Source organism: Haliaeetus albicilla, chromosome 7 (assembly GCF_947461875.1).
Source record: "Haliaeetus albicilla chromosome 7, bHalAlb1.1, whole genome shotgun sequence".
Lineage (NCBI taxonomy): Eukaryota > Metazoa > Chordata > Aves > Accipitriformes > Accipitridae > Haliaeetus > Haliaeetus albicilla.
Genome location: NC_091489.1, coordinates 3,310,476 through 3,334,908, shown reverse-complemented (window position 1 = coordinate 3,334,908; position 24,433 = coordinate 3,310,476). Strand labels below are relative to the sequence as shown.

Below are 24,433 nucleotides of genomic sequence, written 5' to 3'. Positions count from 1 at the left end.
AAAAAAAAAAAAAGGAAAAAAAAGACTTTGTTAATTCTTTTCTTAACCATTGAAAAGAAGCCAATATAGTTTCAAGTGAACTCTTGCTCAAAGCCACAGATCTGCCCCCTTCCCCACACTGCAGCAGCCTAGACGACCAGCAGAAAGAAAGAAGCTGGGAGCTTCCTAGAATCTATTTTCTAAGCCAAGATCTGTCTTTACCAATATCTCCAACTTGTCTGTATTCAGAGCACAGATTTAAAGATCAGTCTGCCAAAAAGAAAAAATAAAGAAGATTTTCTCTCTCCTGATTGCTGCAGGCTCCCTTGACCCACTTTAGCTCTAAAGTCTATTCCTGGTATTGCTCCAGCTTGGTTCTTGCTGCACCTCTGACTCTTAGTAAGAATTTCTTAAAACAAAGGCAGCTCTTGTACCTACCTTGAGCCTGAATCCTTTGGATTTCCTTGGACAGCTTGCTGTCTTCTCTCCAGACCTCACGTACTGCTAGATCCCAGAGGAGGCTACAAAAGCAATTCAAGAAGCTATTTTCAAATCGCCACTGCCTTTTCATCTTGGACAGTTCTAACAACACTGCCGCAAAACAGGTCCCCAGCTTTGAGCTGCTGGGAGGATTGCTCTAATACCTCTCCCCAGTGACAGACTGGTTGCCACATTTTGAGAAGCCTGCCTGGTGGGTTTTGGTGTATGTTCCTGCTTGAGTTAGCTGTCCCTTTATTTAAAGACAGGTAAACTCCAAGGGAACTGGGTTAGGATCCAGTAAAGTTTTCATCTTCCGTGTTACTTTTTCCTATTAGAAATGGTAGCTCTTCTTTGAGGTACCTTTTGCAGAGGGATAATTTTGTTTAATAATTTTTTGGCTTTGTTCTTTTTTTTTTATAAACAGCGCAAGTGTCTTCAGAGGCAATGTTTGAATTTTTCGTGAAGTATCAGGAAAGGCTTTCTTTCAAGTAAGAGATTAGTAACATACAATGTGTTGACAGAACTTACTGCATAACATCTAGGGTATGGCTATGCAAAGGAATCTCTAACTGCTGCTGGCAAGTTATATTTTGCTTATTCAAAGAAGGAAGTGTTCTGTGGTAGCATGTGTACCTATAAGCAGCTCAGAGGTTTCAAGGAATCAAAGCACAGTGCCCAGGTCCTCTACCAACAGTCTGGGCTTCACTGGTCCTGCTATGACTCGGTTCATCTCTACTTTTTTTTAGACATTCTCCAGTTTATTAGAAGGGTGCAAATCTAGTTAAATAAAAAAAGACTACCTTGTTCTTTTTAGTCTTGTGTGCTTGATCTGTCTTTCTTTCCCCAGCTGTAAGCAAGCAATAGTTTTGTGATAATGTCATATTTTCCAAAATGAAAAGTTTTTGTAAAGTGCAAAACATCACCCTCTGCAGCCAAGATGGTAGGTGCTTTGAACACTCACTGTGTAATGTTTTGAGTTTGGGCTGACTTGCCAAGGAGTTACTAAACGGAATGCTTGTGGTTTGCTCCTTCCTTAGCGGATGTGACTGGTCTTTCTCTGAGTAGAAGAGGAAGGGAAATCAGTTGAGTAGGAGATTAGTTTATTAAGTGCCTTAGACGAAGCCCTGCAAGTGCAAAACATGAAGGTCAGACTGAGAAGTTAGGAAGAGATTCCACCTTCCTCTCCTCTGCTTTTTGTTGTCCCAACAAAAGTCCCAGAGTCCCAACTCTGAGTCCATTTATGACTCAGCTAGTTACCAGCAGGGGGAACTGTTATTTCAATAATTTTCTAGAAATATAAGGAGAAAAACAACAAAAAAGCAGTTCCTCTTTAATTAGTGATATAACTGTACTTCAAGTCTTTGTGCTTACAGTAAAAACATAATGTGGAAATCAAGGTCTTCCATTTTTATTCTGCTTAATTCTTTTTTGACCATCAGCAGAGACTACATTGAAGCTAAGTCGTTAGAAGCTTTAGGACAATCACCATCTCTTCTGCAGAATGGCCTTCAGTACAGACAGCATGGGTATAAATAAGATTGTGCACACCTGCATGTCCTCTTGTCCTCATGTAACACAAAGAGCTGGCTTCCTGCACAGCAGCAGCCATTGGCATCAAAGTCGATGTTTTTGAAAACATTTCTGCCAGAATTCTCCTAGGAACCTTGTCAGTTCTTGGTGGTTCCAGGGAGATGAGAATAGTCACGCACGTACTGAGAATAAACAGCAGATTACATTGCTGCAGTGTTTGTGCCTGTTGTCCCTCCAGGAGGAGCTCGCTGATGTATCAGCTAAGAAAGGTGAAGTTTTATTTCATAGCTAACTGAGACATGGCATCCACAGGGGGGAAAATTTGGCAGCTGCGTTCCTTTTCCTTTCATCTTCCTTGTTTTTACGAGCTCCTTCTGCAACTCCATCAGCAGCTGTTTAAAAAAACCCAAATGTTTAGAGAGCACATAGAATAAGGTAGATGATACTGTATGCGTGTATATCTTGTAGAGGTAGATATAATTGTATAACAGTTATCATTTTCTGGTCACGGCGTAGTAAAGGCTGATGCTCAAATGACAACAGTTTAAGGGGTAAGGATGTTGCCATTACTGCTTTGAAATCAATGAATTGCCAATCTTGAAGATACCAGTTAAAAACCCCAACCCTAACGTTCTTAAGAACAACTAGGATTTATGCTGTGCCGCTCAGTTAAGAGTTGGTGATTATGTGAGCTTATCCTACAGGATTCCACACAGTCTTGCAAAGGAAATGGGAATTCCTATCAGATTTCATGGACCAAAAAGCACGTGAGAATCAGAATAGCACCCATAGGGGAAAACACATGCTAGCTTTAGAGTCCCACTTTAGCATGTAATAAGTTTATGCTGACTAGTAGTAGGAAGAAGTTTGTAAGGCCAATAGGGATGGGGTATGCATTTGGAATATGTACTCTTATAATAAACAGTTTCATACTTAGATTTACAATTCATACCTAACAGAATTTCAACAACAGTGATCCAGGGATGCATCTAAAGAACAGGAAAAACAGTATTTGCCTCAGACTGAAACTGAGCTGGATGTCACATTGGAATGAGGTATTTAAAGCTCTAAATATTTTAAGGAAAAAAATAAGATGAAAAGTGCATTTAAAGCTTCAGAATTAAATTAGCAAAAATAGTGATATGGCTCTTTTTCTTGCTATGCTTTTCTGCAGTGCTTGCAATGTTATTTTCATTCTTTTTGTATATTTATGCATGTATAGGATCCTGAATACTTAATACCACCTTTGTCATCACAGTTCAGTTACTTTGGCAAGTTCACAGCCTATTTTCAAAATTTTTATCAGCAATTAACCTGTTCTAAAGGAAAAAATTGTTCAGAAGACAGCATGGTTTTCATACACAGTACTTGTTGAAATACTGACTCATTCATTAGAGGTGTTTTGCTATAAGAATGCAAAAAAAGACTGCCAGAGTCAGGGATGGTGGTGTGTTTTTTCCTGGAAGTACATTCAGGTCCTTTTACTGGGTCTTCAGTTACTCCAAGAGCAGCACAAATGTGCAGCATTAGGCATTCCCAAGAGCAGTTCTATTAGCACAGACGAGTTGCTGAAGAATCCATAAAAGTTAAAATCCAGCCAGGTCAGTCATGGAAACCTTCCATTACTTGGAATAAGGACTAAGTCTTTTGCTTGACTGAAACTTGAAAATGGGAATGAATGGAGTGAAATATTTTAATAGGTATACATAATTTTGGGGACAGCAAGGAGAGATTTCCATAATGGTGCTCGTACATAGTGATTTGCTTTTCTGCAGGTGGGACTAGCACCCTCCACTTTTTAATCCAATGTGGTTGTAATTTCCCCTTTACAATAGCCAGTTTAAAGACAACACTAAGGAATCTTGCAGTGGCCCTGGAACATGAACAGAGGGCATAGTAGGCCCGTCTGCAATGGCCTTTTCTCATCATCAGCAGAAAACTGTTCTCCAAAGGACTATTTCCCACCTAAAATTAAACATTACAAGACAATAAAAATCTCAGTCCTCTCAAGTACACTCACACAGTAGGGATCATTGTCTCCAGTTTCTGTGGTAGTGGAAAAAGTAGACAGTTGAGTGTGTGTCCTCTGGCAGCATGATTGCCTGACATTCATTAGCTAAACTTCTAAAAATCACTTCTCAGAACAATGCAAACTGTTTTCCAGGCAAAGGCTGCCTCTCTTATTCCGTATCAGCTTTGAGGAGTGGACTCTGCTTCCCAGGCAGATTTGCAGCCTGCTCTGATTTAGTTTATTCTCAGAATTGTAGTGTCACTTTCTCCCAAGGTCTTGAGAGATCTCATTCAGTGAACATGACAGGCTATAATTTGTTAATTAGTTTTACAGTGAATGTGGCAAGAAAAACAAAATCCTTGTCTCGGGATTAAAAAACACCATTTTGGATTAGCAGATTCTGCCTCTGCCTTAGGACCTGTGTGGCACTCCAATAACCTAAAGTGTTCCAATGATTACCAAGTTTGTTATTTTTGTATGAACAACTAGACTAGATCTGCAAAAAGGGAGTGTTCCCAACTACACCTGGAGAGGTGTAAAATTCAGATCTGAACACACTAAGCACAACTGAATTACCAGCTTCTTTAAATAACAAGGCCTGAGATGTATCAAGTTGGGCACTTCAAATTAGTCCATAGTTTTGACATAAGCCTTATTTTCTCTGGTTTGATAAATTCTAAGATGTCTTTTTTTCCCCCCCTTCTGTCTATATTGCATTAAGCATATTATCACTTAAAATCACAGAGGTACTGGTTAAGATAGCTTCATTAATATTCCTAAGCAGCAAGACACCATTAGCTGATAATTCAGGAAATGCCCAGGAAGAAATCAATTATTTTTGCAGTCAGTAAATATTTTAGGAAGTGTGAGTTACATAAATCTTGGGAACCCATACAGGATGCAACATTTCATTTCATTATCTATAAACTTACCCAGTCACAGAAAGGGATAGCACAGTCCAGTAAAGAAAGTAGTTCTGTAAATACTGGAATTAGCAACACCTAGTTTCCTACAGATTTGAGGTTTGTGGTTGATTGTGTCTCCCATTTAAGCGTTCTCCATATGCAGCATATTCAGAGTTTCTCCCCCATGCGGACACACTAGTGGTTATTAAACTGTAGTGTAATGTCTTAGAGTACTTGGGGAGGTCCCTTTTCTCTACCCAACCCTTACTTTGGTGGAACGTGGTAGAATGCAATGATCTCTGAGACCTCTACTTCTTTTTTTTTAATTTGGTTGGAAAACACTGCTGAATTAGAAGTTATTGAGGGATGGGGTAGAAAGATAGGAACAACCTAAACTTTGTCTCCTTAGAAAATCAGTTTAAAGATAATGTGTTCATGCAATTAATGACTACAGCATACAGATCTCTACAATAAGACCAAAATATTGCATGGACAGCCTTACTTTTGGCTGGTCTTTATGGCTTCTGAATGCTTGGTTTTGAAATCACTGTTCTAGAAAACAATTTTCTGTGCAATAACTGAATGCATCTTCAAATGAAATTAAACATCTGAATACTCATTACTGCCATTTTGGTTGCAGTAACTTAATGCCATAATAGACATTGCAGGGCATTGCTAATGAGAAGGCAAAACCAAAGAACTGATTAGCTCCACATTAAGCTCTTGGGTTCTATAAGGATGTTCTAGAGTAGCAATATTTAAGTCACAATACTTGCTAGAATTTGTGTAATAAAGTGCATATTGATAGCTAATATTTATCATTGTGTTGAAAGCACAAACTTAGAGAGCTCTCTTCCACCAGCATTAAAAAAATAGAACAAGACTAAACTGTCATCTAGTTATGAATCCTGATGCTGAGTAATTGAAAAATTCTTACTTTGTGGATACCTTAAAAATGCTACTTTTCCCTTAACTGGTGTTATTCCCTGCAAGGTCCAGGCTGCATATGCACTTTTACATTCTCCCTTTACTACATCACTTCTCTTCATTGTTCCCTACTTTTTTCATACTGGATTTACTTCCTCTCTTTTTCTCCCCCCCCCTCCCCACCCCTTCAGCTGTTTGAGCCCTTTATGCTCATTCATACTTTCATGCTCTGTTATACAGAGTGAATCTTATCCTCAATTTTCAACTCTTTTGTCCAATTATCTCTCTGTACCTCTAGAAGGGGAAAACAGCAGTGATAAAAAACCTCAGACTCTGTTACAGTCCGTTCCCACTTCTCCACTAAGGAAGATTGCTGTGATAACATTGAAGATTAATTCTTGTTTGTGGAGAAGAGCTGGTTTGAATAAATCGGAGGACTTCTGACAATGTTCTGAGCTCCTCTACTCTGCAGGTGCTAGCAGAGTTAACAGCATCTTGGAGAAAGGAAAATAATTTCACAGACCATTAGGGCTGGTGGGAAGCAGCAGGATCAGGTTTTAATGAATACAGGATCAAAAGCATCTTAAAGCAAACCAGCACTGAAAACAAGAGCAGGCTCATCAGGGAAGACAGGAGATGCTTCTAACGAGAAACAAAGCACCAACTCAAAGACGTTAGGGAGTCACTTTCTCACAATAGTGCATTTTAAAGTATAATTTCCTCTTCTAAAAAATTAGCTTTGATACTTTTCCAATACATGCAAAAATAGCACCATGAACAGATTCCCTGCAATTAAAATCTCTAAGTCAGAGTTTTTCCAAAGGAGGTCAAGATTTTGTTAAACAATGTTTGTTTTCTCACAAATAAAAGTAGTTTTTAATCGCAGCAACAATGACTAAGTTAAGTTATCTTACAGTATTTTGAAGTCAGGAAAGCAAATTTGGACAAGAAATATGCATAGCAGGAAACTCAGAATGGTTTGTATGTGAAAAAGGAGAGTATCCCACCACTAACAGCAGGCACTTTCTCATAGAAGTGCTGATTGCTATTGTGTTTTCTACTGAATTTAATGCTGTATGTATGTGGTGGCTGTGCTAGAGCAAATTTATCCTTTCATGCTCCAAGGGACATAGGTGCTACTGGATCCAAATGTAATGAAAGTAGAAGCTAATTGCTTAAGTGCTCAGGCAATGATGGTTTTGAGCACATGCATAACTAGAAACTGGCAACGCTTAAGTGAACTTTCAGGTAAGAAAGGGCAGTACCTGAAAAATATAGGTACCTGTGATTTTATACATCTGTTGAAGAAGAACTGGTTTTAGTCATAGTTTTGAATCCGGATGCCTAAAACCCACCTAATTCTTATACTCTTCTGGATTTCTGCTTTGAAACTGGAAGCAACTGGTTTTCCAATTTTTTCTCTTTTTTTTTTTTTTTTTTTGTAATATGAGTAAGCTGCTTAACTTCTTTACACTTTTAAAAGTTTTAAAAGATGGGTAACATTCAACTTACCCTCCTACTCCATCCAACACTGAAGATTACTTAATTTATAGTGAAGGAAAAGTGGGGATACTGGACGCTATCTAGCTCAGTACTTGCTATTCTGTTGCAAATTAAATTTTGAGGAAAAGGGTTGCAAAAGAAAAAACTCATCCGTTTCCTTTCCCTGGAGAATGCTCAGACTTACATAGTTCAAAGCAGCCAGTATCTCAGAAGCTTTTCCTTTCATCACAAACCATATCGGCACTTAACTGTCCTCTAGTGTGCTCTGCTAGTGCCAAAGCTTAGACTCCTTTGACAAGATAAATAATAATGTAGGCTTTGTACTGGGCTAGGTGAGAGCATGACATTTTCAAGAGGATGGAGATACCCTAGCAGAAGTCAGACTGGAAGGATAACCTATTAGATACTAGATTTTTAATTGGTTATGACACAAATATTACTATTTCACAATGAAACCATAAAAGCCTATAATACCAAGATTCTTTTTATGTCTTAAATTTCAAACAAACAAACAAACAGTAACCATATCCTCAAACCAAGCAACGATTGCATTACTGTTTGTGAATATACCACAGCATTCCTTTTGCGTTACATATGGAAAATGAGTTACATAGATGTCTCACTGGTACAAGGAGAGGTGAATCAAGCAACTTGCCATGTTTGTGTGACTGTTACATATATAAAAGCTTCATTAAGTCTCCCCAGTGACTGGAGATGGGTTTTGTTTAGAATGGTTTTGTTTGTTTTTGTAACAAAGATAGCAAATACAGGAAATAATTAAATAACTGTGTTTTCATACTCTCCCAATCATCAGGAGCCTATATGAGATTTTAATTAGTGCTGCATTTTCAATAACTCTGTATCCGTACGTGTTGCAGATTCTTTCCTGGATAACAGGGAGATAATTATGAGAATCCTGTTTTTCAGTCTCTCACTAAAGGGATGGCTGATATATTTAATCATGATGTAGAAATGCTGGCAGCTTTCTCTGAGTTCAGCCTCTCTCTAATTACATTTCTAGATTTTTAGTAAATTGAAAGGGAAAACGTAGGAACAAAATAATTAAAACCAAAGAGGAAGTGAATATTAAAAAGCAGGAGCTATTTAAAATTCTTGCACACGACTTTCATGGACATCAGTTTAATCAGCTTCACATAAAAATCAAACTTACATATACACAAAAGTAACAACTCCAAACCTGTATGTACATTAGCATTTACTGGTTCTTTTCATGCAGAAAAAACAACCTGTCTTGTATCACTCAGATGATACTGAGAATTATCCCCAAAGTGAATGCATTTGAGAATTTGGTACTCTCATGTGGACAGTAGTGTCAAAACACACATACATCAGCATATCCCCATGCAAGTTTTCAAGGTTCAAGCAGTACCTGCACCTAGGAATTGTCCAGTAATTTTATTACAGAATTGTATTAAAGATAGAAGGTGGTAGGGTTTGTGAAGAGTAAGTGACAGCATTTCACTTCTATCTGTCACTTATGAGGGCAGAATTGACCCTAAATAACTTTTTCATATGAAGGAGAGTGAAATTCGATCTTCATTTTCACAGATACATGATTTAATTTTCTACTTCCTGGGAACAAGAGAATTTTGATCAGGAGAACGTCATAAACTGCAAAAGAGGTTGACCTCCCTACCGCTAAGTGACACATGGCCAGTGTTGAATTAAAGGAGACATTTCTGTTTGTTCTATCTAAGAAAGCCCTTGTATCAAAAGTCTGCAGCCTAAGTGCTCTAATGCAGAAGGGGAGGGGGGAAATCTCTCTGTTTTCTCTAAAACTGGTGCTGTAATTTCCTTTTGTACTTCAACTGTAAGAGGATAAATACATCAGTAAAAATCCGCAGTTTGTATTGAGAATATAAAATCCAGGATAATGGGTAGGGTAAGAAAATAAGTTTCTAGGAGAAACATGTAGCCAGAATAGGAATGCTGATACCAATTCCGTACTTCCCAAGAGGCAGTTTTATGGCATTTCTTCATTATCAATGCAGCATTACCTGCTGTTTTGTCACCATAGGCAGCAGTTTGTGAAATGAAGGAATGAAGCAGGGTCCAAGAATTGGTCATGACTTGGATGAGATACTTGCCAGGAAAACCCAGGACACTGCAGAAAATGTTAGCAATAAAACAGGGAATATTCTCCGAGTCAGTAGTGGACATATGTGGCAGCCTAGTGTACAGGACCAATTGTGCTATGAGAAGCAGCATTTTTCATCTGAGAGAATGAGATATGAAATAAAAAGCCTTTGCATCTTTCATTTCAGTAAGTATAGCTGTGATATGTATTATGTAACCTGGCTAATTTGGTTATTGGGGTGCTTTGTGTGTAATTGTATTAATTCACTCTAAGATGAGACTGAAACTGGCAGGAAAGAAAGACTAGTTCTGGATAAACTTCTCTACAAACATTCAAGTAATTAAGGATTATTAACAATGAAAATTTTGCTCTGGTTGCAAACCATTACAAATTAGAAGAGAAGACCCATACATAGACGAGATCTTAGGATCACAGGGTAATTTGGGTTGGGACTTCAGGACATCATCTAGTCCAACCTGCTCAAAACAGGGTCACCTATGAGATCTGACAAGCTTGCTCAGGGCTTTATTTAATCAGGCCTTGAAAACCCCCAATAGAGACTGCGTAGTCTCTCTGGGCAACCTGTCCAAATGCTCATCTATGGTCATGATGAAAAAAAATCTGATATCCAGTCTAAATCTCTCGGTTTTACTTTTGTTTCTCATCCTCCTGCCATGTACCACTGTGAAGTGCCTGGCTCCATTTGCTTGATAACCCCCTTGTGGGTACCGAAAGGTCTATAAGGTCTCCCTTAAGCTTTTGATCTAGGCCCCTGAATGACAGACATAAAGCATGTTTGCTTTATAATCCTTTTCTCAAAATGTTAAAATAAATGCTGTGCTTTGAGAAAACTCCCCAATCATCCTCAAACTTGGCAAGAAATTTTCATTGTGCAAGTGTGGGGAGCCGTTCTTCACAAGCACTGGCGACCTGTGTGCTGAAACGGCCCACAACCCAGCCTTAAGTGAGAGAAGGGGGAAGAACTGTTTGTATTTTCACTACGCAACAGTAAGCCCGACCCTCAACGGAACAAGGAGGAAAGGTGAAACCAGACCACACCACCACAGCAAGAGAAAAAAAAGTACACCCTCTCATCTCCCCTCACACTTCCTCCCGGAGTGAAGAGATTTAAAATAAAACCCTACACCAACTCCAAGCAGAGCCCTCAACCCTCACACAACACCAGAACAAAAGAGTTCTCCAAAGCAGAAAGCGGAGAACGGCGCGCCGTTACCCCCGCCAGCCGATTCCTCACAGAGCCGTGAGGAAAGGGCAGCCGGCGCGCGCCACCTCACTCGACGCCTTTCCCGCCTTTTCCCCCGCCTCCCTTGCTCCCCGTCCCTCCCCGCGCAGGCGCAGCTCGCCGCTCTCCGAGAGGCGGGTGTTTGTGGGGAGCCCGGATGTGTCAGTTTAGGGCGGTATGAGGAGACCGCAAGGGGACAGCAGGCAGCGGTATCCTTCTCAGGTGAGGTGGGAGGGGCCGTGCGGGAAAAAGAAGAAAAAAAAAAAAGGAATTGGGCGAGGACTTGGAAACCTCCACAGGGACGGGGGGAAGGTAGTGTTGTTGTCGTCGTCGCCCCCCCCCCCCCGCTTGCCTCTGCGAGGTGTATGCGGGGCAGCTCGCCTCTGTTCGCTGCGGCGGCCCTGCCACACGACTGGGAAGTGAGAGACCCGCACGGGCCTGCCCGTCCTCCCCCGTCTTGTTTTTAAGTGGCACTGCGACAAGGAGTCGCTCTTCGCCAAATAGTGAGCCGTGACACTTGAGGGGACCCCAGGGCACACAGCGCATGCTCCACCGCGCTGCCAGAATGTGAGCCGCCGAGAGGAGAAGCGGGAGGACGGCGCCCCAGCGCGCATGCGCAGCGGAGGGGAGGGGGGGAAGAGGGCGTGTTCGGAGGCGCGGGCGCATGCGCGGAAGCTGGACTGGCGGCAGAGGGCGCGTGTACAGGAGGAAGCTGGAGGCGGGCGGTTGGGTCGTGCGCGAGATTTTAATACGCATGCACAGTGTTTTTTTTGCGCGGGGGCGGGGCGGCGTGGTTCGCCTGTTGCGCATGCGCGGCCGGGAGGGGAGCGCTGGGAACAGCCATATCCTGCTTGTTCGTCAACTCGGCGCCTGCGCAGAAGGCTTCTGCGGGGACTTGCGGAATATTGAGCCTCTGCATCTGCTTGGGGGGAATCGGAGGAGGAAGACATGCTGCCAAATAGTGAGCTCCAGCTGCTGGTGTTCTCCTAGGGGGGCTGGCTGCGGAGTGGGGGGGCAGAGTCCGGGGGGCGAGAACCCCACCCGCCGCACCTGCCTGGGACAGGGCTTCTCGGGCTTCCCCGCCTGCCTCGGAGCAGGGCTTCCTCCGGCGGTAGGAGTCACTCGTAGGGCCAGGAGGTAAGAGCTGTGGGGAAGGGGGGCAGGAGTTGAGGGGAGAGAGGGATCAGTCGCTTGGCTGGGTGGAAGGGTGCGAGCGAGGGAGCAGGGCCTGAGGGGGGGGGGGTGCGGCGGGGAAAAGTTGGGGGGAGGCCTGGTTAGGGGATTCCTAGAGATCCCCGGGCAGGGATAGAGGTTCAGTGGGGTGCCAGGAACTGAGTAAGGAAACACGAGTGGGAGAAAGGAAATAAGGGCTGGAGTGGAAAAACTGAGATGACTAACAGCATAACCAAGTAAGGGATGACAGGTTGTAGCTTCACCACTGAGGACTGTGAGGCACATTTCTAAATCGGGAGGGAACTCGGGCTTCGTATGAATTAGACCCCAGGGTGTCTGGGATCTGTACTGGTATTTCTTAGCTGTGTCTCAGGCCTGTAGTGGTGTTTAAAGGAAGTGGTGCATCATCATGCAGTATGGAAAGGCAAAAGAATTCCCTTTCGCAGTTAAGTGTGTTGCTAATGTGATTTGATAGCAGAGTGCTGGTACTTGGTACAGGCATTATCTTGATTAGTGATAGGTGATATTATAAAGGTAAAATATTATTCCCGGAGTATTTGTCAAGCTGCCTGTGAAATGGAATTGTCTTTTTCTGACAGGAGGTTTTAGATGGGAGAAAAATATAGACTGTAATGTTATTTGTTGGCATTTTTCTGTAACTCAGCACTATTAAATGTGTTTACATTTGTGATTGTAGAGCGTCATTGTGACATAATGAAAAGGAATACTTTTTTGTGATCTCTTTTATTTTTTTCCTTTGCTTTTAGAGTTCTAAGTGGTTTTGTCTGGAGTGGCTTGATGGGAAGCCCTATAAAAGTCTGAAGAATTAGATTATTATTTATGCTTTATAAAACAGAACTCTTTGGTTATAAAAAAAACTAAATTAGTTAAGTAAAACATATACCTGGCTTGCTTCTTTTTCAGTGACATTTCTAACCAGATGCCCAGAGTGATTTGGTTTCATTATGTCACTTGCTTCATTGTGACCTGAAGAAAAAAGATTATTTTTTTTTTCTTAATGGTACTTCTGTCATGGATGGGTATCAAAATCAAGACAACATGATAGCAGAAGTACATTGCAAGCTGTCATCCTGTCACTGTATCAGTAGAGGACAGTAATACAAAACTGTACCTACCATAAGATCATAGAAACTACTATCAAATCTATTACCCCGATTTACTTGAGTATAGTTACCACTATTATAAAACTAATTGTGTTTACTCCCCAAAACCTCCAGGATTTGCCCATAGATACAGATCAGGGAGGGAGTTAAAACGGAAGGGGTTTTGGTTTGACACATGGTCTCAGTAAGCAGTACCATCGCTGACTGCACAGATCATAGTGGAGTGTTTAAAAAAATACTATTTCTTGTGTAATTGGTCTTAGAATTACCTGATGTTTTAACACGGAGAAGGTACCAGTACTGGCAATAGTATTAGGTTGATTAGACTTGATAAATGTTAAAAACAATTCCATTCACCAGAGTCTTCTCTCAATTAGTTTCCACTGAACCAGCTTGACCAGTGTGGGGGGAGGTTTAGGGTTAATCTCTGAACTGCAGCTGAGCCTCTAGATGGACCTAGTGTTAGGTATGTACTGTGAACTGAGTTCGTTGCCCTGTGTGATTTTTCTAGATACCAATCCAGTTTACAATAAGAGGGACTTACCAGCTTTATTCTTGGCACACCCTTCTGTTCAGCATTTTACTCATGGGGCTTGCCATTCCACTGCCTGGCTCACAGTGGACCTGTAAACTTGAAATCATCTGCTTCATTTCTTCCTGGACATTATTTCTGCAAAATTGGGCATAAAGCTGGGAAAGATGTCTATGTCTTGTACGAACAGGAGCTATTGCTATGTTACGGATTGCACTCATAGTTCCACGCTTGGAAATACCCACTGTAATTTTGTAAAATTCCTTCTCTCCTCCCAGCTTTGGCTCAATTTTCTGCACGATTGGAGTATTATGTAAGATGTTGCTGTATTCCTCCAACCTCTGACTGCTGGTGTTTCCTACTCAGCACAGAAAGGAAATACAACAAAAATGTTTTTTAAAAACAAAACAAACCCAAATAAAAAACCTTTATTGAGAGTGTTGCTGCTTGATTCTCAGTCGATAAGCTGCTACTGCATTCTGTCTTGTACTTTGTACTTGAGAGACCTCTTAAATAAAGCATGAGTCCCAAGTTCTAGAAACACATGACTGGACAGGAAACTAGCCTGATATTGAAGTATTCGTACCCTTGAGGAGGTAAAGAAGTTGTTGTTTTTCAGAAACCGTATCTGTAAATATGTTAGAACTTCTTTTCTTAGTTTCATGTTGTTAAGTGTCCCTTTAATGAACTCTGCAGCAGTGTTTTGGAAGGAAGGAGATGAGTGATTCTGGAATTCTCTTCCTTTTTGCTGATGTGCATAGCTGAGAATTCAAGAAAATACGTAGCACACATGAAAAGTAATTTGTGGGTTTTTTGTTTTTGTTTTTTTTCCTCTCCACATTTTTAGGACCGAAAAGATGCAGAACCACTGACTGTGTAGCAAATGCCCGGAAAAGACTTGGGAGTTCATTTTTATACTGTGAGTAAATTCTTTGGCTACAGGCAGGAGTTGCACTGTTGCATTCTGTGAGAGGTAGCTGGCTTTACAACTCCATGGATTTTTAGACATCCATAGAGTTTTATAAAGTCAGGACTGTGGGAGGGATTAAACACTCCAACATTAAATTCATAACTGGAAGATACTGTTTTGGCTATTGATAGAATAGAAGCCAGTAGGATACTGGTGACTTTAGATACACTGACTAGAGAAAATAGTATTAAAATTTTCATATTGAGATCTCAGTTCAGCTTTTCTTAGCCTGTGTTGTAGGTCTTACTCAACAGCTTATATTGTATGACTGTGGACTTTAAAAATGGTTTTAGGTAGAAATATAGTGTGTATGTTGTGCATTTTAAATTGACTCTGATGTAATACTTGGGCTTTGAATCATATACAGTAACGTTAATGCTTTTAAAAAAAATTGATCTAACTTCTGATAGCAGAAATAATTTTCCAGCAAAAAAGGATGACCTTGTGCACACTTTTAAGAGACTGGCATACAGAAAAAGTCAGAATATTCATTTGAAAATATGCTAATTTCTATGTGTTTTAAATATTTAGGAATCTCATAAGTTCAGTAATGTTGTTTCTGAAAACATACTGGAAAGTTTAGAACTCTAAACACTTAAATTTATTACATATTCAGAAACAATTTCCTGTCACATTGTGTGTAAACTTACAGGGTATAGTTGGACACTAGGATGCTTAAATTGCTGACTGATAGTTTAAGGTACTCTGAATCACTACTTCTTTGGAGTTAACATACCACCCTTCGAGTTAATAGAGGTACAGTTGGAACAATTTCATACATGTCACTGGCATGTCTGACGTCACATCTATATAGCATCAGTCTGAAAAGGCTTGTGATGTTATAAAAATGGAAACTATCTTTTGATGTCAAACAGAACTTAAAGAATTACACTTTTTTTAACTATGGATATGCAGGAATAGTACTTGTAGAGGTTCACAAAATGATTTGTGGGACTTAAACAGCAATGTGTAGTTGTTCAGGTTTTTCTCCTCCTTTCCATGAAGTCTAAGTCCTTGTATTTACTGATAAACAGCAATCTCCAAAATGAGTATAACATGAATATCTCTGAGCTGTGACAAGAACTGATACTTAAGCCAAATTGCATGGGAGAGTAGATGGTATAGAAAAACTTACTGATCTTAGAGCCAAACAAGATGTAGAAGTTTGCTTACGGTACTTGATCAGATGAAGAAGTAACTTGAGAATATGTGTATTTTTTTTAAAGTGTGCCTTTAGTTACTGTTCCGCCCACATTCTTTGCTCATTGCTGCAGAAATTTGTTCAACAAATCATAAATCAGATCATAATTGTATATAGCAACTTTTCTCTAATAGCAGTGGTTTACTAGTGGGAGACTTCCCAAGATTATTATTTCTTCAGCTTAGATTTTAAAGTTAGTGAGCCCTCACTTACCTTCTCTTAAAAAGAAATCCTTTTTATTTTTTATTTAAAATAGTGGATTTGCCTTTGTGTCTGAAAGAAAAGCTCAGATGACAGCCCTAGTTTTAGAGACATGCTGATAGCAGTGAGACTGGAGAGCAGGTGGAGACAAATACACTAAGTCGTCTGGAGCTGCTGTATAGCAATGCAGAGAAGCTGCCTGGCTGCCTCCCAAGTGTTGCTGCATAAAGAGGCTAGAACAGACGCTGACTGCATCAATGGAAAAGTTTTCAGTTAACGTGGCTAGAATCATGCCTACAGATTAACTATGTTGACTGTTAAAGAATGTTGTCCTATCCGCCCCCCGCCCCAAATCCGTTATCCATTATCTTATGGTGAAGACATCATACAGTACCTTCCTCGGATGCATAGAAGGCAGGCTATTGTAGACTGGGTATCTGGACCTTATAGATCTGCCTTTGCAATTTCAAAATCATATTAAATGGCACCACTATATTGATGCCTTCATTTCCTCAGCTGCTTTTTTGTAGAAGTGTGCAACCTCAACAAGTTGTGCTTAAAAACCACAGGTATCAGTTTGATTAGTTTCTTAGAAGCACTTGTGGGCAGTAAATGAAATTCAGAGAACAGTCTTTTACTACTGCTTTTGAGACAGATGATATTTCTTAAGATTTACTATTAGCTTGTGATTTTGTTATACTTGTTCCCAGAGAAGAACAGTGTCTTGGTGTCGGTGTTTGAGTGCAGAAGTTTTGAAAATTGCTGTCACGTGTTGTAGTCTGCCTTACAGACCTCGGCTTTCTAGCAAGTAAGACTACAGTGAAATGACTGTCATTTAAATTTTATATAATATAATTTTAATCAGGGAGCGCAAGCACAAGCATTATAGTAGATTATAGTCAGCTGTATCCTTCTGGAAATGTTCTGCAACATCCTTGTTTTACGTTGGTGCCAACCTTACCAAACCTGCAAGTGTGATAAAAGTCCTAGTGTTACTTGGTAGTAAAGATCTCTAACTTATGTGATTAAGTTGGTTCTTGGCTAGTGGCTAGTTGATATTTCTCTTTAGATAATACTGTCCAGTAGCTTATTGAGTTTTACTGTTGATGGGGAAAATAGTAGGAAGGCTTTTTAAAGTGTTCTTGGAAGAACAAAAGAGGGTAACAGGAAGAAATCAAAAGCAACAAGAACTGCTTTCTTTGAGGCTGGACACAGTTTATGGAGATGGCTTGTTGGTGTAAAAAGGGAAGTAAATGCAGGTATCCTCTGGGAATTTGTTTTCATGTACTTTTACCTTTCCCTCTGTTTTTTAAGGATTCAATAAATGGCTTATGCCAACAACAGCTTAGAGTGTGTAATTAAAATTAAAAGTCAGCAAATAAGTTCCCTGTGTCCAACATACTTCCTTTGAGATTTTTTTCACTTATAATACAAGTTACGACATTAGTGCTGAAAGCAGTGAAAAGAATGCACCTTACTACCGAAGTGTCACTAATATAAACAGACATATAATAATGCCTCTGGCCCAGTCTTTTTTCCCATTGACTAAAAACATATTAAATACAGAATGTCCAAGCTACCAAAATTTTTCTTTACTCTTTGTCTTATTAATTCGATAATCCTGGTCTTGAATGGTAAGGATATTCAGATGTGGGTGTAGGTGAATGCCATAATTGTTATTTTCAAAGTGTGATTTATGGCAAGATGTGATTTGTTTGATGTTCATCTGAGTAAGATTATTAAAATTATGCTAGCAAAACCGTCATGCCTTATTGAAGTTGGTGTAATGTGTTTTATAGAAAACACGGCTGCTGATTTTTGAGGAAAGTAGAGATGGGTTGGAAGTGGAAGTTAGTTGTAATTTGATTCCCAGCTCCTTCCTCTCCTTATTCCTTCTAATGTTGATGTCTGATAAGGTCAGAGAAAAGACTGAACACAGTAACTTTGAAAATTAAGGACTCTTCCTGCCTATAAAACCAGAAGTGTTGGAGAAGCATCACCTGGTAGCATAGGTTGCAAACAGGAGTCTCTTTGAGTGCTTGTAATTGCTATTTATTATCTGTTAGAAATAAGTCCCAGAGTGAGCTTTCTGTTGGAATGAAGCAAGCGGTTGATTTCTTTTCATGCTTTTCCAAAAAGCTGGGTTTGCATGCTGATTCTAAGAGTGCTTTTATTTGGCAATCATATGATCTTTACATTTAGCAGGTTAAAATAATTCTCATAACCATTTTGAAGTCATGCAGCAATTGCAAGTAGGTGAAACAATCCAGTAGTTTGATGTCTAGTTTTGGCCATGCATTGTAATCTCTAAATTGATTATTTGAAAGCTTAATTTCCAGAATAATAATGGCAGAAACTGTATTGCAGCTCAAGTTGGTTTTGATAAGCTGTTAGAAATATTAATGCAAGATGGCAACTGGAAAATGTTATGTGAGGACTACCAGATGTTTGTATTACTGGAAGGTTGATATAAATAAAAGGCTCCAGAGGGGATTATAGTCTTGGTGGCTTGCTAGAGGTCAGATCTGCAATCCCATTTGAATGCTTTAGTGGTGTTTGGTACCAGGTCTCACCACAGCAGATGGAAAAATACAGTCCTGCTTAATTTTCAGTTTTTGCTTGTTCTCTGATTAGACATCATACCACTTAGGCATTTTCTTCCAGTTATTTTCAACTCCTCAGGAATCTGTTGGGATTTTAGAGGTGTGAGGTATTTCTAGCAGTGTGTTGCTCTTACAAGAGCAGAACAATCTACAGAGGAGAGAAAAACCCCTGCTGCTGCCAGCCTGCTTTCAGAGTCGGAGGCTTCCCCAGGATATTAGGAGGTTTTCTGGGAAAGAGTAGTTTTCATGGCTTTATCTTTTAATTTGGAAGATGATTTACATGCCATGAAAGTGCAAATGTTTCACTTTAAAAAAAAAATCGCTAAAATGGCAACTGAGTTACTTGACAAGTGACAGGTAACAATTTACCCTGCACCTAGAAACTGAAGCTGTAAAATACTTTTATGATTTGCCTGTGAGGGAGGGAGACTCTACAATAAAAGAGTTCACGGGCAATAACAAAATCCTTCTTTTAAAAAATAAGATCAGGTTTCTTATTGAAGACAGAAGTCTGCTCAGGCTGATTGTTTCTGTAAGACCTAAGCTGATGTGTTTGAGAACATTTTTCCTTAGGAGAGGAGAGAAATGAGCAGGGTGGATTGGCAGGAGGGAAAAGAAAAGAGGTGAAAAGGGGAATTTGGAGAAAAAGAAGTAAGAGATTTATTTCTTTTTAACATGCTTATGATTTGAATTAAAAAAATTGTGAGGAAGATTAACTTCTGAGGAAAGACAGTTTTGAAGATTTAAGCTTTAAGCATCTCAGGATGTACCTCAAGAGAATTAAAGATGGAAGTAGAAAGAGTTAAAGAAGAGGCAAACATCTGGTGAAAATAGGAGTGGTGACTTAAAGGCAACAGTAACTCTAAAATAAAAAAAAAGTTTTGTTTGCTTTTAAGAATTTGATTGCTTTCTATATTTACTGGTGTGGATGTAATTCTAATATACTCTGGGTAGTTTATAGTTAGGGTTGGATGTGATTAAAGGGGATACAGTTTTCTGCATCTGTTCAAACACCGGCATGAAGCAGTCTTAGAAGAATGTTGAAAATAGCACTTAACTTAATGACTGAAGAGCAGAAATTTTCGGTGGAGGATTTGTTTATAAAAGCAGAAGGTTATTTAGAGAACTCTCGGCTGCTTCTTACCACCAACTTCCTCTCTCTTTCCTTGGTTTAGTTTTAGCTGTTTGCTGTTTTATCTGGTGATATTTGGGGAGGAGGGGGAAGGGCTGGTAGGTGGTCTACAGCTGAAGAATGATGGTGTTTCTTTTCTTACAAAATATATGTAAAACTTCTAATTCTCCTTACAGTGCTGATGTTTTGCTGACAATTGTCCCATCCGTTAATAGTTTCTTACAAGTTTGGGTTTTTTTCCCCCAGTTTTATAACCGGAGCATTGGTTTAAGGGAAAAAAAAATTAAAAACATTCCAAGAATGGAAAAGAAACACTTAGTTTCAGAATATTTCTCAAAGTGGAATTTTGGTTACTGAATTCTAGTGGGCTGCCAATATTCAGTGCATTTTGAGATAACTCTATCCGTCTATCTTATTAACTGTGTTGAAAATTATTTTTCTAGGTAACTCCTCCACTTTTCCATGATCTTTCATCTCAAAAAAAAAAAAAAAAAGAAAAAAAAAAGTAATTCTGAATGTTCCAACTTGATAATGAGTTTTCTAAAATAAACGGAATTAAAGGTGTATGTGTCACCTTAATTAAAATCTTTTTATGCAGTGTCCAGAGGGCCCTGTAGTGACCTCGTGAATTTGGCCTTCTCTAATGTACTTGGCAACTTTGGGGTATAATAAAAAGAACGTACCCATCCAAGTTCCTGAATGCCACTGATGGTATAATGGGGACAACTTACAAACTGAATCAGGACTGATACATGGTGCCTTGGAATCAAGAGAAAAGCAGAGTCACTCCCAACTTTTGAGAGATCTCATTTGCACTGTATTTTAGGGAAACCAGGTTATGTCTATTGTCTCTGTCTCCCAAATGAGAAGTTGTAGTTCCTGGGGCCTGGTATGCATCTTCCACTGGATGCCAGTTCACCCCTTTTATCTCTCTGCTATGATTGTGTTGATTTTCCAGTCTGTTCTCTTATGACTGAAGATTGTAAATGAAACTCCATGTGTCATTTCGAGCTCAGCAGTTTTTGTGGCACTCAACAGGGTACAGGTTAAGTAAGATCTTTTTTTGGATTTAAGAGCACAGAAGGTAGAAAAAGTGTAATGCACACATGCCTGGTTTTTATAAAGTGTTCAAGCTTAATTCACCAACCACTTTTTTTTGGCATAAATTATTCTTCCTTCTAATTCAGGTACTGTTAAGTCTGTATATATCCCCTTCATGTTGCTCCTTTATAGTTTTTCTCCAGGCAGTGATTGGCTTATTTTGTAGAACTGTTCACATTTCTTTGTTCCAGAAAGATAAGCCTCTTGCTTTTGCAAACCAGGCTTCCTGTCAAGACGTAGCTCTTTGGTATTGGTCACTTTCATCTTTCATAAGGGTTGATTTCTAATCTTAAGTCTATTTTTATTGGTACAGATTGTTTGCTACCTTGGTGCAGTCTCTTCGACACCACCATGTTAATAATTAGGCAACTTTGTGTAACCTCTGGAATTCACTGTGCCTGACTTTCAACCTGCATTTGTAGCTAGACAAGATTTCCTGCCACACAGGAGACATTTCAGTCAGTATGGCTTGACAGTCGTTAGCACAGGCTTCGTGAATGCTTTGCCCATCATCGCTTTCTTCTGTGGTATGCCAAGTAGGAAGAGTGGTATGACACCCTGTTTAGTGTATACATTAAAATCTGAAAACTTAATTATTTTATTCATTCACTAGTTAGATAGCATTGAATCCCACTCTGCTCTTTCAGTTAACTTGCCCTTTTTTCCCCCCTTCTCTTCTTTTTCTTTCTTTATGGCAGTGAATTCAGACCTTTCATTGTCCTTTCCAAGGCTTTGAAGAATGCAGGAAGATAATGGTCTTTTCCTGTGCTTCCGCATCTCATCCCCTTGTTTTATTGCTCCAATTATCTTTGTCCTGCTCCTTTTCTCTGCGCTTTGTGCTGTTCTTGGATAGTCTTTGATACATTGCTGGTCCAAGAAGCAACCACCCCAGTTTTTGAAACACTTAATTAAAAATATTCTTTTTTTTACAGACTTCTGTAAGTTATCTTCTGCTGAATAAAACTTCCTAAAAATGAATAGACTTGGAAATTTCTGGTGTAAACTGCTGCTTTCTTAAAAGGTAGTTGGTTTATCTTGATAAGTAGAAAATGACAGGCTGTTTAGCAAAAGTCTAGTAATTTTGAGGCCTCTTCTAGAATTGTTGAGTTGATATTCCCCACTTCTGTCAAGTCAAGTCTCTGCTACTCACAGAATAGTTTTGACTGCTGATTCCTACAGTAGATTAAGTTTTGAGCTGAGATGTCTTGGTACAGCTGCTAAGTCAGGAGGTAATTATGAGGACAAGGTGGCAAGGGAACATTTTCCTGTACTTCAAAAAGGTCTGATCTGGCTTTGGTTCTTAGATAAAATGTCTTCATCTGGAAGTGGTTGTGAATGAGGTGAGAATTATTCTTTTTCTTAACTGTAATCTTAACTATGTCCAGAGACAAGTGCTGTTTGTTATTTATATCCAAGGGAGTAAGAGACTTGCAGACTGTACGTGGACTTGCAGGAGTCCAGAAGATAATATTTTGTATTTTGTTTCCTGTGACTTGATAGTTATGCCTGTACCTTCAAGTTTGTCCCTGCCTCCCCTGGCGAGAAAGAATTTTGATATCCAAACTATTTACAAAACGTTTTCCTAAAACCTCTGCCTGCAGCGCTTTTTAATTCACTCCTAGTTCAGAGGTGCCAGCACTGTTAGTGAAGAAGTGTGAACTGGTGAAGTATTAAGTGTTCATTAGCAGATAAACACCGGGCTGCCCTGCTGATTTCAGAAACTTAACTTTACCTTAGGTCAGCTGTGGTTCTTTTTAAAATGCATTTAATACTGGTCCATGCCAGAAGAGCGATTCAGCATTTGAAGGTGGAACACGTGGTGGTTTCTAAGGCACACTTCTAAGGATATACTTCAGTGACCTTTTATGTGCTTCCCCTGTTCGTCTGCATGGTAAGCAAGGCAAGTGGCAAGTTTTTCCTTACCGCTAATTTTTGCAAAAGGCAGTGATGGGTATTACCTGTTTATTCCTATTATGACTTGCTGCAGCAGTAGAAGTGCCAGTGATGTCATTTGATGACAAGTATTTGATGGTTGATTGCTGTATTGAGCTAGGAGTATGTTGGAGTTTAACTGTATTTTTAACTGTATTTAACTGCCTCACAAAGCATCTGTAGAAAGCTTTGACATACCAGACTGAAAGTATTTTCCAAATAATAGAAAATCTTTAAAATCTAGAACCTTTGTCCCCTTTGGGCCATTTTAAAAGCGTAACGAGCGACACACTGGCATGCAGCAATTCTATTAGCACGTTGTCATAACTTTTATTACCACCTGCCTATCCAAGCCATCTGGGGGAAAGGATATAAGATGTAAAAGTGACAGTTACTCAGAGGATATTAAATAGTCCTGTGTATCTCAAGCTCATACATTTGTGTTGCCTTTAGACCACAGAAGCTTTCTAAAACTTCTTTGCGTATGTAAGATGGAGGTAATATTTAGGTACATCTTAAAATCCTGTTGAAATACAGAAAGTAGTTGTTAAAGTTTCAATTTTTGCATCACATTATTATCTATTTCCTTCCCCAATTATATGATTGATGGCTGCAGCCTTCTGGAGTTTGCTTCTTGGAGACCAGTGAAAGGTACAGGAATTTAGGATTAACTTCTGCCCTTCATCCAGGAAACCCTTCATCTTCTCAGCATGTTCCAACAGGCTTGATGAATGTGCCACTGTAACATAAAAAGTTGTTGTTGTCTCCTCTTTCCCTCCTTATTAGTCCCTCGTTTTCATGCCGTAAAGGGAGGTGTTACCTCTAAATTTACCAATTTGTCTTCAAGAAGGACCCACTGGAGTCTTTCAACTGCTTAATTACCTTTAGTGTTAAACCACTTCTCTAATGCATGTGTGGAGATACTGAATTGCTTCAGTTTACCCGGAAGTAGAAGTCATCTTAATAGAAAACTGCTTATTGTTGACAAATACCTTATGTGGAAATTGGTTCCTTATCTGAAATGTTCTGGATCTGTTCCTTGTAATTATTCTGAAGCCAGACAAGGAGAACACCATTGTGGCCTCACAGAGTCACCAGGAAGATGCTGATCGGACACTGCTGCTGACTCTCTGGCCATTCCTCACATGGAGCTTTAGGGTGTCTCACGGTGATGGGCTGTGCCCAAAATCCCTGTTTAGGAGGAAGAACGAGTAGGTTGTTGTGGCTTAAGGTTTAATACACCTCCGATTTGACCAGGTGTATGGGGAGATGTATGGAGGGCCATAGTGTCACTGTTTCAGAGAATTCAAGTTATTTTAATTAAGTTATTTTTATGTCTTTTCTTCATCCCTCTAATGCTTCTTAAATAAAAGTTGCATTATTTCTCACTCTGCATAAGGAATTATTTTTAAAAAGACCAGAATACTTCCGTGTTGCAAGTAGTTTGAGTAAAAAGGCATTAGTTAAAAACTAAAATCACTGAAACTAACTACAGGTTTAACAACAACAACCAAAAAATCTAATTTCATGTCCCATGCGTGTGTTTTATTTATTTGTTGTGCTTTCTTCCAGTAAAACCTTTTCATTAGACTTAGCATCTTGTTGCTCAGTGTGCAGACGGGTTGCTGTCCATGAGGACGTGAGCTTAAGAAACTTCATCTTTCCCTGGCTGCTTATTCTCCTCTCACAAGTTTGTGTCCTAGTTGTTTGTGCCTGTTCTATAAAACAGATCACTAGAATGATTTAAATTAAAAATAGCTGCGAACAGAACAATGTAAAAGCCTGGGT

General features: G+C 39.6%; 1 protein-coding gene across 6 annotated transcripts in view; it reads left to right on the top strand.

The window, feature by feature from the left end:
- Positions 1-10,793: 10,793 nt before the first annotated feature.
- Positions 10,794-24,433, top strand: part of SPOP (speckle type BTB/POZ protein) — a 31,522-nt gene continuing 17,882 nt past the window's right edge. The window contains exons 1-2 of one of the 6 annotated variants that reach the window (XM_069786546.1): positions 10,817-10,898; positions 14,353-14,424. The gene's annotated coding sequence lies outside the window, so the exon portion shown is untranslated. Of the gene's footprint in view, positions 10,899-11,499; positions 11,814-14,352; positions 14,425-24,433 lie in introns of those variants that run through there. The other 5 variants (XM_069786547.1, XM_069786545.1, XM_069786549.1 and 2 more) reach the window with 5 other exon arrangements.